Below are 17461 nucleotides of genomic sequence, written 5' to 3'. Positions count from 1 at the left end.
TGACACAAATAATAAACTCTCTTTTGCAAAAGATACAAGTATATAGATTTATTAGAGCTGAGATCATGTTGTTATCCATTAACGGTAGAAGTTAAAAACAACATCCATGTATAACCTTCAAACTCATCCAGCGGAGTCAAGAAACAAACAGCCAGTAGTTGCTTTCTTCTGCTTGTCCTGCGTTTTACTGATGACTCAGACTCATTGATCCACAGTTTTATAACCGATTTCAAATGGTGCTAGAAGGCTGTAGCGGGCTCTAAGCACAAGAGGAAATCAGTTATCTTTTAGTGGAGAAAGAGGAGGAGGACGAGGAGGAGAGAGGACGAGGGGCAGTCCCTCACTGCCGGAGCTGTCCTCCTGTCCCTCAGAACACTGATTTCAAATGGTGCTAGACAACGGGAACACACATCTAAACCACCACATGAAACCAGCTTCTGGGGGAAGACGTTTTTGGTGTCAGATCACAGCTGCAGTGGTGAGGTGTACCGACAGCAGGGAGTTACAGTCACTAGTTTCATCTCCTTTAAAAAAAAAAGTTTTGATTTTTCTGGTGGATTTTATTAGCTCCTTAAGGAGAATAAGATGCTAATGGATGTTTGTTACCTTATTTGGAATGGCATAAGGTTGAATCCTCCCTCAACCTAGACAAAGTATATAGTGAGTAGACCCATGTTAAGACGCATTTAATCTTAACTTCAAAGGACCTTAGCTGGTTAGAGGATAAAGTGGACAACTGCCCTGGACCCTGACCCAGGGCACCGGCGTTCCCGAGTGAAACAATAATTACACATTGTTTTTGGTTTTCATTTACGTTACATAAGTTACCAAGCTACATCATTGCTAACATTAGCTATGCTCCGATAGCTACATTAAATTTTAATTAGCTAGTTAGCTAACGATCCTACTTTAGCATCGATGTACTTTACTGCTAACCTTTTGCTTAAATTTTGTATGCAAAAAGCTTTAAATGCATTGACATGGCACACCGAAAATGTCCTTAAAAGTGGCGTGCTATTTATACGCCATTCCATGATATCACGTTGGTACAACAGGGGCCCAGATTTTAGCAGTGGGGCCGCATAGGGGTTTAACCCAGCCCTGCAAACTATTGTTGCCAAGGTCAAAATCCTACTTTTAAAATAACACTGCTAGTGCTACAACTACTTCAAATAATAATAAATAATATACATAATAAGGCCTATTCTTTGTCAAAAGCACAACATGAAATGACAGTAATGCATCAACATCAACAAGGACATCGTGCAAAGCCATTCAGGCATGCTACAAACACACACATCACTGGTAGTCAAGTTAGTTCAATCATACTCTTGGCTGATATCCTCCCCGTCAGTGGATGAGGCATTCTGTCAGCGGAGGAAAAAACATGACAGCGCTTCTTATTTAGAGAAAGTGTGGTTGTCATGGCAGTGCAGCGGCATGGACGACTGGAACGTGAAAATTCTCCTCCAGCAGCAGAGGAATTCAAACATAACAGACATCACAACAAACAAGGCCGGCAGCGAGTGGCAACAAAGCCATAAAGGGTGAATTCATAGCAGGTGTTGTCAGCTACATACTGAAGCACGGTGTTATTTTAGACATCACAAACATACAGCATACAATGATGGGTACTTACAGCTTAATCCTCACTGCCACTGATTCTTCAGGAAAGACGACAGAAGATTCACATGAAGACGAGTTAAAAGCCCCAGTGAATGTATGTGTATCCATGCATTAGTATTCATGTGTACTGTTCACACTCTCCAAAGGCTCATTTAACATCCCTGAGCTATAGTGACGTTGATTGCTGTTAGCAGTGACACTCCCATTCCATCATATATATGGGGAAATTACCATTAAAAACCTTTTTTAAACTTATTTTTATTCAAACATTTTTAAAGAAATAATCTAGCAAATTGATGAGATTGCTTCCCTTGTCAGAGGAATTTTCTTAAGTCAAATTTGTCCAGTATGTTTGTCTGGAACACCCAGAATAATTTTAGAATTAGGCCAAATTTCTGCCAGATCCGTTATTGTTTGATGTGCAGTTTGCTCCATATTTAATTTTTTAACTTTCTGCTCTGAGTAGAATTGCACAATTTCCCATTCTGTCAACATTGTTGTTTAAATAGTCTTTATTGGAACTGTCAATTAACAAATCCAACCGGGGGTTCCATGCTTAGGCCTACGTGGGTCTGTATAAAGTGTGAACATAAACGTCACAGATTCTGGTCGTGCTGACAGGCAGATTAAAACATGTAGTGTCTATTAGGTACATTGCAGTGTCTGTCCAGTTAAAGAAAATCACGGAGATTATCTCTCAGAGGAATTTTCAGTGATAAAATCTTAGTCTGAGTCTATTTACACTGAATGCAAATTGTGCCACACAGCGGGCAACTTCTCCCCACTCGGCTAAAAAATCAGATTTGAAAGCTCAGCACCAGATCAAGTGGCTTGTTGAAGTGGCCGCATTGTGTTGCCATCCACGCACCTCTATTTACTTTGTGACATACGAGCAGCGGAGCACATCCAGCTGGAGGAATGTACAAACTGTGACAGGGTGCGTGTGGTGTCTCGTGTCACAGTACAAAGACCTCTGTGTGCCGCTGTTTGTGGGAACCGGCGCCCAGCACTTATGTAACCGGCCAGGTCGTCATGACAATAAGGCTAAAGTAAATGCTGCATTGTCCCTGTGGCCCTTACAGGTGTTTGACAGACGAGTGTCAGATGACCCATAACGACTGACGTGCTAGAGGGCAATTGGCATGTCCAGGTTGAAAAAAATCCTTACTTGGTATTTTATGACTACTGCAGGCTTAGGAGGGCGTTGGCGGTGGAAGGAGAGCTGGACAACATTTCATAGCTAAACTAATCAAGAGGATGTGGCCTCACACCGAGATGCACTTAAATTCATGCCACAATATTGTGTCATGCTGTCATATGTGGTTTAACGCACTGCCTGAATCATGTGATTCTGCATATCGGCAGAAGAGGGCGACATGGCATCTATGCACTCCCCTATTGCCATGTGTTACTATGGTGACGTGACTGCCTGTGTAGCCACACAGGGGCAGCTCTCATCTCAAATGCCCTCAGTGTAGAGAGGTCAAAGGTCAGGGTCAGTTGTACAGCATCAGCAGTGGTGACAGAGATACAACCCAGTGCTAGTCATCAGGGAATAAATGACACCACAGCAGATATGTAGCATGAATGAAGTATAATCCAACTTTTGTTGTTTCAGGTTGATCTCTTGCTGAAGTCAATCTAAAATGTTCTCTTTCTGTCCAGCCACCACAGTCCAGATGAGAGGAGACCTGAGCTGATGAAAACGTTCATGCTGAGAGTTACTGTGTATTGTGAATTCACCTGCATTTAAACCCTGCATGAGTGAGAGCAGAGAGCAGAATGGAGATGTAACGGGCTGTTATGGATAACAAATGGAGGAATGGGTGGATGTCTGTGCCCTGCTGTAACACTTAATGCTTCATTTTTGTCATAAGGCAAAGCCACAAGGTCAGTTGTATGGCCCTCGTTGTCACAGATGCCCCTCTGCCAAGGTGCCCCCGTCCCTAGAGAGTTTCTAAAAGAATTGTCAGTCTTGAACTAAAATGGAAACATTAGAGGCTTATGAAAAAAACCAACACCAACCCCCTGCAGCATGAATGCAGGAGTGAGTTTAGGACACACACACACACACACACACACACACACACACACACACACACACACACACACACACACACATGCTCTCTGGGGAGAAAGGCTTCCTTGTGGAGGTAGGAGTGCTTGTTGTCGGCTTTCACTTTGGCTTCCTGCTCTATTCTCTCCCAGGAAGTGACACGCAGAGACAGAGGCACCCACTGACACACACACACACACACACACACACACACACACACAGGCCCTGGCTCCCACGGCTGATGTCATCCTCCCTGTCCATCCGTCTGTTCGTCTGTCCGCTCGGAGTCGTGGCACAGCCTCTGTTCCTGGAAGCAGAGAGGTAGAAATGACGTGAAATGATGACGACTGCAAGTTTATATAAGATTTATTTTTTTGTTCCTTGGTTCCAGTTTTGCTGAGTCACGGTGCAAGACTCCACTGCTCTCATAATTGGGCTCCTTTCATAACAAGTCTGTTTTTTTGGGGTCATAGATGTGTCTATTCTGAATCATCCTGTTATTCTATAAACTACAGAATTTATGTAGACAACAATAGTTAACCTTGAGGAAGGAATAGATAGGTGAATTAATAAATGGATAGAGCAATGGTTAGGTGAGTTGGGGAGGTGGGGGTGGGGTGGGGTGGGGTGGGGGACTGATGCACAGGATGTTCAGGCCATTTAGCAACAACTATTAGTCACACTGCAGCCCACTGTCTGAACCACCTGCCACAGGAAGCATCACACACCTTCAGGTGAGAAGTGGAGGTGACGTGTCGGAATCACTTTGCAATGTAAAAGAAATCACCAAAATGTGAACGTTCGTCACATAATACCATCATCACTTTTCAGTGGTATCATCTGCAATTCAATCCACCCACTAGAGTGTGGTAAGATAATCCAAGGAAAAGGATGCAACAACCTCAGCTTTGCATGCATCACATACACTTTGACATATGGAAACAATATCTACCCATGGTAGAAAGAAATGATTCACAGAGAAAAACCTCATTAAAAAGAGTTCACATAGCACAGCATAGACCGAGACTGAACACTTATTAGCATCCTCGAATGAACACCATTTCCCACAAGCACAAGACCGTTGGAGTTTAAAGATCGCTAACTTGACAGGCTGACACCAGTCAAGTGGCCAGCTACTGGGAATGGCCAGAGAGGGCTGTAGAGATTAAACCTGTTGGGGACTAACAGCTACAGTATCTGCCCCTTTTTCCAGGAAAAACTTTATACTGTTTTTATTCCAAACACTATTTATTTACATACAACCACATTACAAAAGCTCAGGTGGGAAACTAACATTAAAGACAGTGTTGTTTGATATCATGGATAAGAAAGAAACACAGTACCTTGACAAAACATTCTCAACTCAAGGTCCAACAAGCAAGATAGACAGATGTTTGCCTGGCTAACAACACTAACAAGGTCAAGAATGAACCTTTAAGATCAACTGTTACAAGAACAGTTAACATGATAGCATTAAAAAAAACTACAGTTCCCATATTTACAGTGTGCCAGTGCGGGTATTATTATTGTTAATCACAAAGTGTTCAAATTCAGGCTCAAGATCACGTTTGCATTTGCACAACACTGAGTCACACTGTGCTCCATCATTTTAGTCAACGTTAAAAAATCTGTATCTAGTATATCCTTAGTATTTGTTTTTACTTTTAATATTTCATTTAATTTACTTAATTAATCACCTTACCTTACACTTTCTGAGTGAAAGTTAGTTAGCCTAGCTTGCTAGTTTCTACTGCCGAGTGGAATACGAACTTAACAGTGTGATGGGTTATCCCAATTGCTGAATATTGTAATGATACATATTCAATGCTATGTGGGCATATTGAGAAAGTGGAAAAACACGTCTTGTATCAGCGTTTTGCAACGCCAAATATGTCCAAATGTCCAAAAACATCTTTCTCCTCTTTTGAAAAATATGTACAATAGCCACAATATTGAGAAGAGTTTAAATTTCCTCATACAAAAAGTGGAATTAATTTTGACTTTCAGCAGTTTTGGTGAGCATTTTTAGTATGACTAACGTTGTTACAGCTGCCAGTCCCTTTTGGGTTGATCTCTAAACCATGTTTGAGCCACACTTTCTCCTTCTAAATTTTGTCGAAAGGAAGTAGCACATTCTTCTGCACATTTGGTGCTTAGCCAACATGTCCTATTACCCAAACGACAAAAGAGGTCAATTATCAACTGTCCCAAAACTACATATTTGACCGTTCCCCAAAACAAAACATATGACTCTTGGAAAGAACCAGTCCAGCAACAGGCGGACCAGACCTTAGGTATGTTATGTAAGTCAGTCACATTATGTTAAACATGTGGATAACATTGTGAAAAAGTCTTAGTATGGTTACGTTTAGGCAACAAAAGTACTTGTTAAGACCGTAAGTCACAATAGTCACCCACGGAACATTATTTCACTTAAGAATTTAAGTAAGTCAATTTTGACCTCCATCTACCCCAACCACCTCCTTCTGCGGACTTCTCTTTATCTTGATCTTTATACTATGTCACCTGACTTCTTGCTTTGCTACCATCATACAGCCACTAAAGGTTGCAGCCTAATAATAAACGTAAATATGGGTCATAAGGCCGTGTTGGTTAGCTCAGTTGTCAGAGTGTGTGCCCATGTATGAAAGGCAGTGTCTGTCTTCCAGTGGCCTGGGTTCAAATCTGGCCTGCGGTACTTTGCTGGCATCATTTAGGCTTTGATTTAAAGTGAGTAAAATGAGAAAAAGAATTAAAGTATTTCTCACAGACTCAAGGTTCCTGGTCTCCAGTTTAAGCCCTAAAGCCTTGAATAGCTATCATCTTTGTTTACAATGAATCTCAATTAACATTTATTTGCTAAAGGAGGAATGCCTTGTAGTGCAGCGGAATGAAACTCCTACAGTTGTTCCTGTAAGAGAGAAGAAAGGCTTGTTTGCACGTGCACTTTAAAAACCATTCATCACCCTCTGCTTTCGTGGTTCCTCTAAACTCTCCCTGTGGACTGCTTCTCCAGCAGGCAGCCTGTCAGACAGATCCGGCACCTCAGGGCCACTGACCTGATACCGATTTTCCCTTTCCATCAAGAAACCTCCCCCCTTGCTCATATGTATCTGTTCCAGGAAAATTAGAGCGGCTTAAATGAAGATGCTTGATAGGCTCAATGGTGTGTTGGGGGGAATAAGTGAATCACAGTGAATCACAGAGCAGTCACCACTTGTCATTGATTAACCCAATAATACCATCCTCTATCAATTCCCTAAAGAACAGTAATATACTGTAATCAAGGACGATTTTTTTCTCTTCTTTCATTTCCTGGGACTGGGGAGTGAAACTTGGCACAAACCCATCCATTCATCAGTGGGAAACCAGCCACAGCATACAGGTGTAAGCAATGTGGGAGAGAATGTGTGCATGCACACGTGTTATCCTACCTAAAATGCCTTTTCTGCGTTCTTAATTCGTAATCAATGAGCTCTTTCACTAAATCATGCAGCGCATAGATCAAAAGTAAAGGTTTGTAAAGCATTTTTGAAATAAAGTAATGAAGGTCAATTTTAAGGAATTTATTGACAGATTGATTTTTTGTTAGGAATGCAAGAGTTCCTACAAATCCACTAGTGAAATCATTTTTATCCTCACCCATACAAAATAACAGAAAAACAAATATGATTTTCTTGTTTATCGTATTCTGGATTTGATGAACAAATGACACACTAGCCCCACTTCACTAACGTCATGACCAGTGCTATCAGTGTCATGACCAAGGCATCATGTTTGGGTTTAAAACCCTTTCATGCATGGCTTCCACGTTTGTGGACAGTTATTTAAAACTCCATTTTGGGACACTATATCATGGTTATGTTCTCCAAGTCATTTGAGGACAGTATCAGTTGATTCATAACAACATTGTTAACAGTGGTTACTCTCGTGTAGTATATCTATTCTACTTTTTCAGAGATGTGATAAATTGTTTTATATTATAATAAAACAGACATTTAACAAATATGTGAGCATAAATAACAATGCAAAAGTGCATATTACAGCATCAAATGGCAGCTTTTGACTGCTTTGCGGCCTTTATAAGAAATAAGAATTGTACTCACGTAATGTAAAGAAATCAGTTTAAACTATAGCTATCTTATCTGGTACATGCTGTATGTTGAAATGTTAAAACTGAGATGATTCAACATGAAGTTAGATGCGGATAAAAACATGGTCCTATATAGCTATAACTGTAATTAATTGAGGAATGTGTTTTTCCTCTATTTGCTCCTAAAATCTGTGTTTTATTGTTCATTTTCAACTATTGAGCTTAAATAAATAGCATAACATGAGATAAAAAAAACATAATATTCCATGTTGTAAGGTGTGGCATTTTACTTCTTTGTTGCATGGTGTCCAAATACATGGACAGTTAAATAATTTAAAAATAAAATAGAATTTTGAAAACAACGCAAAAGGATTTGTTTTTCAGCCCAATTTTGAGTAATAAAAAATTATTGTACATCAAAAAATAGTATCAAAATGCATCATGCCTCCAAGAGTAAATCAAACCATTACACACAATCTGAAGCCTTCCAGCAGATGGAACTGCTCATCTCTCTGTCCAATCTCTCTTGGACGCAGTTTGTTATCCCACATTGCGTTTGTCTATAGAGCACTTTATTACTGTTAACCAACGTCTGGATTTATGAATAAATGTTGGGCCCTGAGACAGACCACCGCTGTTCTCTCATCATTTACGTTACCATAAAGCAGCTCATGTTGTAGTAGTGTGTATAGGCTCGGGTTCCTGTGTGTTAATGTATGTCAGTGGTGCAGTTCAGGTGGAGGTTGTGCAGAGTAAAAGCCCAGAAGGAGACGGGCATGAGCCCCAGCATGCAGAGTTATGCTAATGGGAGTGTAGCTGATGGCAGGAGCAGAGACTATCAATCTCAAATAAAAAGCATGAGGATGCTTTAAATCAGCGAGGCAGCTACGCCTCACAGTGCCACACACACATACAGTACCTCCAGCACAGCTGACAAAGATAGTGCGCAGGCAGAGACACACTTATGCAGGAAATCAGTGTATATTACAATTGATGGTAGCCTTTGGCAACTCTGCATTTCATACCATAAGCAGATTTTCCAAAACCATATTTCATGGCACAGTTTCAAAACTATTGTAGTGTATAATTAACCGCTGTCATGGAAAACAAAGACAACCAAGATGACATGAATGTGACAATGCAGCATGTAAGACTGAAAAGATGAATTGCTCAAACCAATGTTTAAATCCAATATTTCCACAGGACTGGACGGGCATAGCATATGTTCTACTGAAGACAAGCTACTGAAATTACACGTTGGTTTAATAAGGTTTTAACTAGGGCTGGGCACTTTAACGCGTTGTTATCAAGTTAAAGCATTAATCAATTAACGCTGACAATTATTTTATCGCACGTTAACAGAGTTTTTATTATTATTTTGAAAGTCCGTTGCTCACTGGCTCTGAACACACATTCATACAGTTGCTCTGCGCTCCTCAGGTGAACAGACAGGGAGACAAGCACTCCACGAGTAAACGGAAGCCACTCTATGTAGAGTAACCATGGCAACGGCTTCTGTGCGCTACACGGCTGTAGCCTATTTAACTCAAGTTAAAATTATAGACTAATGTAACATAACTTGACCTGATAGGCCTTCATCTAGTTTTGCAGCTCTGCCATGTGAATTTCCTCCTGTTGATGTCTTATTTAATAAACAGTAATAGATTCTGGCAACTCTCAAACAGCTAGGGTCAGTCTCTCTTCCAATGATTTGTTCTCCCCGTCACATACAGAAAGTTCAAGACAATTCAACTTCGGCGGCGGTGTACGTGAGGCAAGCACTTCACCTCACTCTAACAGGGACACTTGCTACTGAACACAGACTGTTTCTGCTGCTCCCTGATAAAAGAAAAATATTTCTGCTGATAGCTGAAAAAAAAACAAGGAAACAGATTCATAAATGTTAACCTGTAGCTCAGAAGGGGCCTACCCTGTTATGATGTTCTGATCATGGCTCTGAACTCTTGTTTTAATATGCTATAAAAGGTAATTCCCTGGCAGTGGCAAATAGCTTAGTTTAATATTTGATTTGATTACATTAATGTTTAAGTTGAGATTTACAAGAAAATTTTATTGCTACTGTGTAAAGGGAACACTGCTGGTAAAAACACCTTATTTGTTTAAAGTGTTTGCAAACCACATGTTATTGCACTTTTGTGTATATAGCAGTGCATTTAAATTAAAAGTACACAATACACTACTTTAGAATCCATTATTCAATCTTGTGCATAAGAAAAAGGTTTCAACTTATTTAACTATGGTTGGATAGAATGGATAAATGACAATCTACATGATTGGCACAAATGAAATGAGGCCAAACCCTAACCCTGACACTGATATTCTCCTTTGAGTAAACACTACAGTGCCCACGGGCCGTTAATATGCCTCTGGAGGATAAAAAGCCCACATCATAGGACAAGCCTCAAGAGTTCCTGTGTTCTAGAACACAAACAAGGCTGACGTGTTTCTCCTCAGCCTATTTTCCATCCTTGAAAGGACTGAGTACAAACAAAAACCTTTCCTTCTGGAGAATTTCAAACATCTGGCTTTGTTTGAGCTCAGTTCCGGGAACGGATCACAACTCCAGTCCACTCCCAGCACTGTGGCGGCCGGCCCGGCTGAGGGGCCTTCCTCTCTGGACACAGATAAACAATCTTAACAGGCCAATTTGAGCTGGGGGTAAAAATAGCAACTTTTTGCCGCTTGTGGTTTTGAAGTTAACTGGAAAACAGGCCTTAAGGAGAGATGGGAGGGGGGGATTGGAGGGAAAGCTTTTCACCTCTTACTCAACAGGGACACACACTGCCAGGAAGTAAGAGAGTGAAAGAGGAGATAGAGGGCTGTAAAAATGGTAGGCCTTATATCAGATGGATGTATAGATAGATAGGGGTGGTGTGATGTGGGGTGACCCTCTGGGACAGAAGGGGTTGGATGGGTATGTCGTCATGACAACAGTCTGAGTCACTCAAGCCGGAATACAGGCTGACATCAGAGTTTAGAGGATGCTGCTTTCAGAGTGATTGAGATAGAGAGTGTATGTGTGTGTGTCGTGGGGAAGGAGAAGGGGAAGGGGATGGGGATGGGGAAGGGGACGGGGAAGGGGGGGACGGGGAAGGGGGGGAAGGGGGGGTGGCATTCGGGGCAGACATAATCTTGACACATCACCCATTTACAGTAAAGTGGGCTATTTAGTCATTTCTTTGACAATAACAGCACCTACTCATTCCCCCGAACTATTAGCAGCAGCACACACACATTCACAACACCCCTGAGACCTTTCTGGATTACACTGCAGTTGTTTTTGAGTCTGACACACTTTTCCTAAAGCCGACTAAGGAGTGACTCAGAAACACTCACTTGAACACACACATACACTTAAATTACAAAGAGCAGGCTTTACTGGCAACATGGTGCCAAAAGTGTCAAAAGCACCCTTTTCACGTATCTCAAACACTCTGGTCTCGCTGCCGGGCAGACACACAGCACCCGCGTGATGAACGCATTTAAACACACACACACACACACACAGACATACAGAGTTAGTCAGCAAAAGCACGAACCGCAAGCCAAATTGTAAATCTTCAACTTCCCCTCTGCTTCCCTCTTGGCTCTCTGCCACGACAGCTTCCCAAAATGAGTGGTGTGTTACAGTAAGAGCCATTAAATTCCTGAAATGTCCTGTCTGCAGACACTACTGTGAACTATGACTCAACAAAAATCTTCTCATCTAAAGCCAAATATCCCCCGATTCCAAACAGACCTCCTGACAACTGTGGGCATGTGGGTATTTTGTTAGAATGTGTAGGCAAATTGACTTTGAGTGAAAGATTCACATCAAGGTCTGCTGGCAAGCGTGTAAACAGTCTGTGTGCAAATAAAGAGCCCTCGTTCAAAAACTGGTTGGCAGCAGTTCAGCATTAAAAAACTCTTTTATGGAGGATCTGATCTGTAAATGTATTATTATTTATGTTCACCGAGGGCCAGAAAGCTGGTTTGCTGGAAGGCTTGGCATATTTAAATTGTCCAAATTTCCACCTCGACCACGGCTTGTAAACAAGTTACGTAGAAATTTTCAGTAAGTCATTTGACCTAAGAAAAGTATGATAGATTAGTCCACATCCACTGGGATTCACCGTTTTTGGTGTTCATACTAGTTAAGATCAGACGGAGAAACAGTCCGATATGAGCATCAATCCAAACTGCTGAGACTCGCTTTTCTTTGTTTAGTCATTTAAAGTTTTTCACGCATGAGGAACTGTTGGCTTTAGATGTCATTTTCTGTGTTTATGCACATTGGATTCATTTCTTTTAGCTTATTAGATTATCTATTCATGTGATAAGCAGTGAACACCTAAGTGAAAGCCTAACAGAACCAAACTTAAAGGTCATCATTTCTCTAAAACCACTCCCAACATGTGCTGTCTTTGTAATTGTTCTGCTGCTCCTAAGTGGCCAAAAGAATTGATGTTTTAAAGCTGAATCATAGTTGTATTGAATGTATTGAAATTCAATCCAAGATACCATTTTGTGTGGCTGCAGCATAAAAACAAATTTCTCCAAAATGCAGCCACTCAGACATATTTGGTAAAGTACCGAAGTATAGATAAAGAAATTAGCATTGATTTAAGGCAATGATAATTCTGTATTGTGTCACTTTTTCCAAAAGCTGGAATCTTATCTGGGAAAGTCTTCTCATTTTGAGACCCAAAACTTATTTATCTGGCTCTCTCTTTAATGGCTCTTTCACCTTTTCAAACCCACAATGGGCGAGATACGTCAAAATAAAAAAACACTCAGTGCAGCACAACACCCTGCAGCATGAACACATAAGGTCCTCCTAACTCTCTAATCCTCTTTCTCTGAAATGGCAGTTTCCATCACAGTTGACCAGCGATTGCTCAGTAACAGTGAACCGCTCCCATGGGTAACAATGCCACCTCGCTCAATTTACCAACAATCCATTCAATCTATCATTCCTCAGCCATTCCCCTCTGAAAAAAGTCAATAACCACAGGTTGTCCCGAGTGTCAAAAACAGTCTCTCCTTAAAGGCTTTTAAAACCATTCAGAATCTGTCAGATACTAAACTAAGTATAAACCAATGCAAAACCAAAAAATAAATAATGAAGAAGCAGACAAACATAACATACGGCTCAGAGATCACCAACTGGAAGTCATACATGTGAGTCCAGCAGCGTATTTAACCTTTATTTAACCAGGAGAGTCCCACTGAGATTAAGAACCTCTTTTGCAAGGGTAACCTGGCCAAGACAGGCAGCAGCATATAAAAAAATAACACAGAAGAAGTAAGCTAACAATTCATAAATCATTTTAAATATTTTTTACAATCTAAGAGCATTTACATATTAAGGCATCTGCCTCTAAGTCTTTCATTTTGGATTTAAATTCAGTGAGTTTCAAGTCCTTTTCCAACGTATTCCATGCTGAAGGTGCAGAATACAAAAATGCTGTCTTTCCCGTTTCCGCACGGGTATTTGGCACAGAGAGCATAAAGAAGTCCTGAGAACGCAAAGAGTGTCGCCCATTACTGTTCTGCATGATATAAACACATAGGTAGCCTGGCAGCAGACCAAGAATTGCCTTATATATGAAAGTGTACCAATGACGTAGCCTTCGGGTGGCTAGAGGAGGCCATTCAACCCGAGAGTATAGCTCACAGCTGTGTCCATCATTGACGATTCTGTGCAGAGGTATGCATGTATAAAAGATCACCATAGTCCAGACAGATAAAAAAGTGATGGCCAGCGTAGCGTGGCAGCGTAATAAGGACAAAAGCATTGAGGGAACACAAAGAAAATTTGAACAGCAACACATTAGCAAGTGCAAAACACATTTTTAAATAATTTTAAGCCTAGAAGAGGAGTAGTATTTGTGCAAATATCATGGTTAGTCTTCCTCACTCTTCAAAGTTGCGTTTTCTTCGTTTTTGAAAGTCTGGTTTTCTCATGCCAAATCACCAGGTTAAACGTGAAAACTGAAGCATCATCATGTACGACCCCGACTGTATTATCAAGGTGGGTCTCTGCTTGTTTCTAGACTCAGCGAACAAGAAGACTTTTTAAAGACTTCCTCACTGCTGCTTGAAGTGGGCAAGCTTGTCAGTTCTGGAAAGTCACAAGTATACACAGACGCAGCCCCCCTATTATTTCGACAGTAGGAATGAAGGTTTCAGATGCTGAGACCTTTACTTGACTGCCATGTCCACCATTTCAAAGAGCTTGATAATCAACACATGCACTTTCTGATACTGGCTGATTAATCCTGATTGTCTGATTGTGACCTTATAACAAAAGTCTAAAGCAGCAAAGAAACAGACAGTGAGACACATATTGAGGAACCTTTGTAGGCATACTGCCAGCAACAAACATAGTGTATATCCATCTTGCTGAGTCATATAACCTACAGTCAGCAGCACACACACACACACTGAAGTCTAACACACTAATGTCATGCACTGGGCTGTCAGGCCATTTCATTTTCTTGTGACATGCCTTTAATCTGTGGACAGAGAGTATCATATTTGAGGATGTGGCAGCCTGCACCGGTGTCAAACGTCACAACTGTGTGTGTAAATTAAGATGTGAGGGTGTGTAGCTAAACAAAAGGCCGCCTCTTGTTTCACAGAAACAGGAACTGCGAGTTTACTAAGCTATGTCACGTCTTGACCCCCTGACCCTGATGGGGCATGGAGAAAACAATGGCAACATGGCTGTGATGACAGAGTAATGTTACAAACAACCGCCCCAATATCAGACAGCATGGACAGAATCCTTCAGTCAACTGAACAATTTATAAAACACAATATGTCACGAAAACTCTAAACAAAGCGTGTAAGGACGCAGAAGAGAGACAAAGCCCTGCCAAATCTATAAATGACTTTAGAATGTGCTTTAGAAGGCTACATTAAGCTACATTGACTGTAATAATAGCTCTATCCCATTAGTGTCAAGAAATAAGACCATGGTTCAAAGAGGTGTTATTAGGCATTTCTCAAAGTAAGGACTACTTTTCTACTTTTTAGTAACAATGGAAGTCTACTTCTACGGTTAAGGATTTTAGTTTGCGTTGAAAGAACAGCGCCTTCTTTTGGTTTTGTACCATAAAGGACTGACAGCATGCTGGGTGATTGATCATATAGCATGGTCATGATCCCATAGCCTTCCAGGAATTGAGTGACTTAAAATAAGTAAAGTAACAGGGGGTGAGAGGGAGCCTTTTTCCAAGCTTTGTCTGAGGGGAAGCCCATAATCTCAGATTCTTAAAACCCCTGAGATAGAGTCTTCATCTTTTGTATGATGGTGTTTCATTTTCAACGCAAACATTAGCCTGCTAGCTGCACCTTATACTGGAAACCCATCCCACATTTCATGTTCTGCCTGCTTTTTGACAGTGCGTGCCAATCATATTCATATTGCCATTCTTCTCTAACTGCAACATAACCTCATTTTATTTCAGGGATGGCCTTTGCAACCACATAATCACACCCCTGTTGGCTTGGCCAGTCAACAAGTACGACTGGACTTGAGCTGAACAAGGATCAGCATTGGAACCAGTGACGCTGTTCTATCAGATTGTTTTTCCATTATCATGACTGAATTTTACAATGATGTCTGTTCTACAGCCTCATCAAGAACTAGAAGACATTTTGATTAAAAGCATCACTATGACCACACACACACACACACACACACACACACACATCAAACAGCAGTGTGAGGTCAGCTCATGCTCCTGAGAGCTGTCGAGTCAGAGGCTCTCTGACAGCACGTTAACACCCACCACAAGCACATAAACACACCCCGCTGTGAAACGGGCTCTCCGCGGCAGCTTCCAACTCAAACAAAGTGCTTGGCGTGGCCGCAGCCATGCAGGAAATGATGTAAATTAAGCTTGCGTCACAACTCTGGCTTTGGGTTAAGGGTGCTCCTTTGACATCTATTAATAGTCAGGTGTCAAATGTTGCTGGGTTTGGTGAAAACATGTTTTCAACTCGGATCTCTTACTGATCTCTTACTACTGACAGGCAGGTGGAGGAAAGGAATTAGGGTTGGGCAATTAGACGAATGCACCATTGATCAGCGATGAGCTCAATTAAATGCCAGTGGAAATTCCCTTGTTGATTGTTTGGTAAATGCAAAGACAATAACAGTGTTTCAAGTTTAGAATTTGGTTAATAACAGACTGTTGCCACCAATTGTACGAGTCAAGCACAGTCTGTAATTGCTGGAGTGTTAACATGCCTGATTCCTGCTCTCCAGCTTCATCTCCTAGTGGAAAAAAACACCAGGAAATGTTTCACACCCTACCGGCATTTGGCATCTCGTCCAAACTCCGAGACTTTCACCTTTCCTCTCAACCACTACACACACACACACACACACACACACACACACACACACACACCCTCCAACTGTCTGACTCTCTCTGTGCCGTCTACCTGGCGTTTTGTCATGGCAGGGTAATTGCTTATGGCAGGAGAGGTTGATCAGAGCTGTCCGGATCCTGTTACCTTCCACTGACGTGAGTTCATGTGGGAAAGCACGCAGGCAGGTAAACAAACCTGGGTGGCTCCTGCATGGGTCAGTCGTCAGCACTCATACGCACACCCACGCACCCACCCACTTGCATACGCACTCCTCTAAACAAGCCAAACGCCAAACGTTAACAGCGTCAGATCTACATTACATAAACCTGAGAAAAACGAGTACTTGCTGGAGTCCTTTTTACTCACCGTCTCCTGTGCGGTACATGGTGTGTGTAGGTGAGAGTGTGTCTGCATCTGTCTGCTTGTCCTCTCCTCCGGTCTCCTCCCAGTTTTCCCTCATGACTAACATTTGTGAGCAGCACCTCCCTTTTCTTCAGAATTTGGCCACCATGTCAGCATCCGTTTCCTCAGAAGAATATGTCTCTGTCTGTTGTTACTTTGTCCCATCTTACACCATCCTCCAACTCAGCAGTTGTGGTAGTGGTAGTTCCTGCCTCTCGCTGTGCCCTGACAGTCACAGAGCTCCACACTCCCCTCTCTCACTCACTCTCTCTCTCTCTCTCTTCCTGCGTGTGTGTGTCCCGTCCTACAAAACAAAGTGGGTGTGTCTCAAAATGTGAGCAAAGAGGAGGAAGCTCACACCCACGTGCCAGCGGACTACGGGACTGCTCTGTTGCATGTGTGTGCATGTCGTGTCTGTGTGACGGTACACGTGTGCGACATTCTGGGCGTGTGTGTGTTTTCAGCCAAGCTCCACTTTCCCCCTTTCTGCTTCTCTGTCAGCATTTCCTTGACTGCCGAATGCACACACACTTTTCACCCAAAGGCAACTGTGTGTGTGTGTGTGTGTGTGTGTGATGCCGACTGCTCTATTTTCCCAGGCAGCTGGACAGGAGCCCAGCAACGGCGAAGGATGACAGGGAATACCAGGAGAAAGTGGAGATACCATACACGGAATTGAACAGACAACTCTGGCAGTGTTGCTCTGCCCATTGAGCTCCGCAGTAGGTCCCAGTTCCTCTGCGCTCTAAATTGCGCTCCGGGAGCCTCCAACATATGAACTGAATGGTAAACAGCAGGAGAATGAGAGCAGCCAAGTGACTCTATAAAAAGAACCCCCGTCTCCATGGCGATGCCAGAGGCAAAGAGCGGTTCTGTCCGAGTGGCCGCGCTTCCCGACT

General features: G+C 42.1%; 1 long non-coding RNA gene across 1 annotated transcript in view; it reads right to left on the bottom strand.

The window, feature by feature from the left end:
* Positions 1-21: 21 nt before the first annotated feature.
* LOC119918326 overlaps positions 22-17461 on the bottom strand; it is a 60822-nt gene continuing 43382 nt past the window's right edge. Inside the window, exon 3 of the long non-coding RNA XR_005447420.1 lies at positions 22-3989. This is a non-coding gene — a long non-coding RNA (uncharacterized LOC119918326). The remainder of the gene's footprint in view (positions 3990-17461) is intronic.

The sequence above is a fragment of the Micropterus salmoides genome, unplaced genomic scaffold (assembly GCF_014851395.1).
Source record: "Micropterus salmoides isolate LMB-PRFRI ecotype aquatic unplaced genomic scaffold, ASM1485139v1 Ms_hic_scaffold_23, whole genome shotgun sequence".
NCBI classification, from domain to species: Eukaryota; Metazoa; Chordata; class Actinopteri; order Centrarchiformes; family Centrarchidae; genus Micropterus; species Micropterus salmoides.
This window is presented reverse-complemented; position numbering and strand designations above follow the sequence as displayed.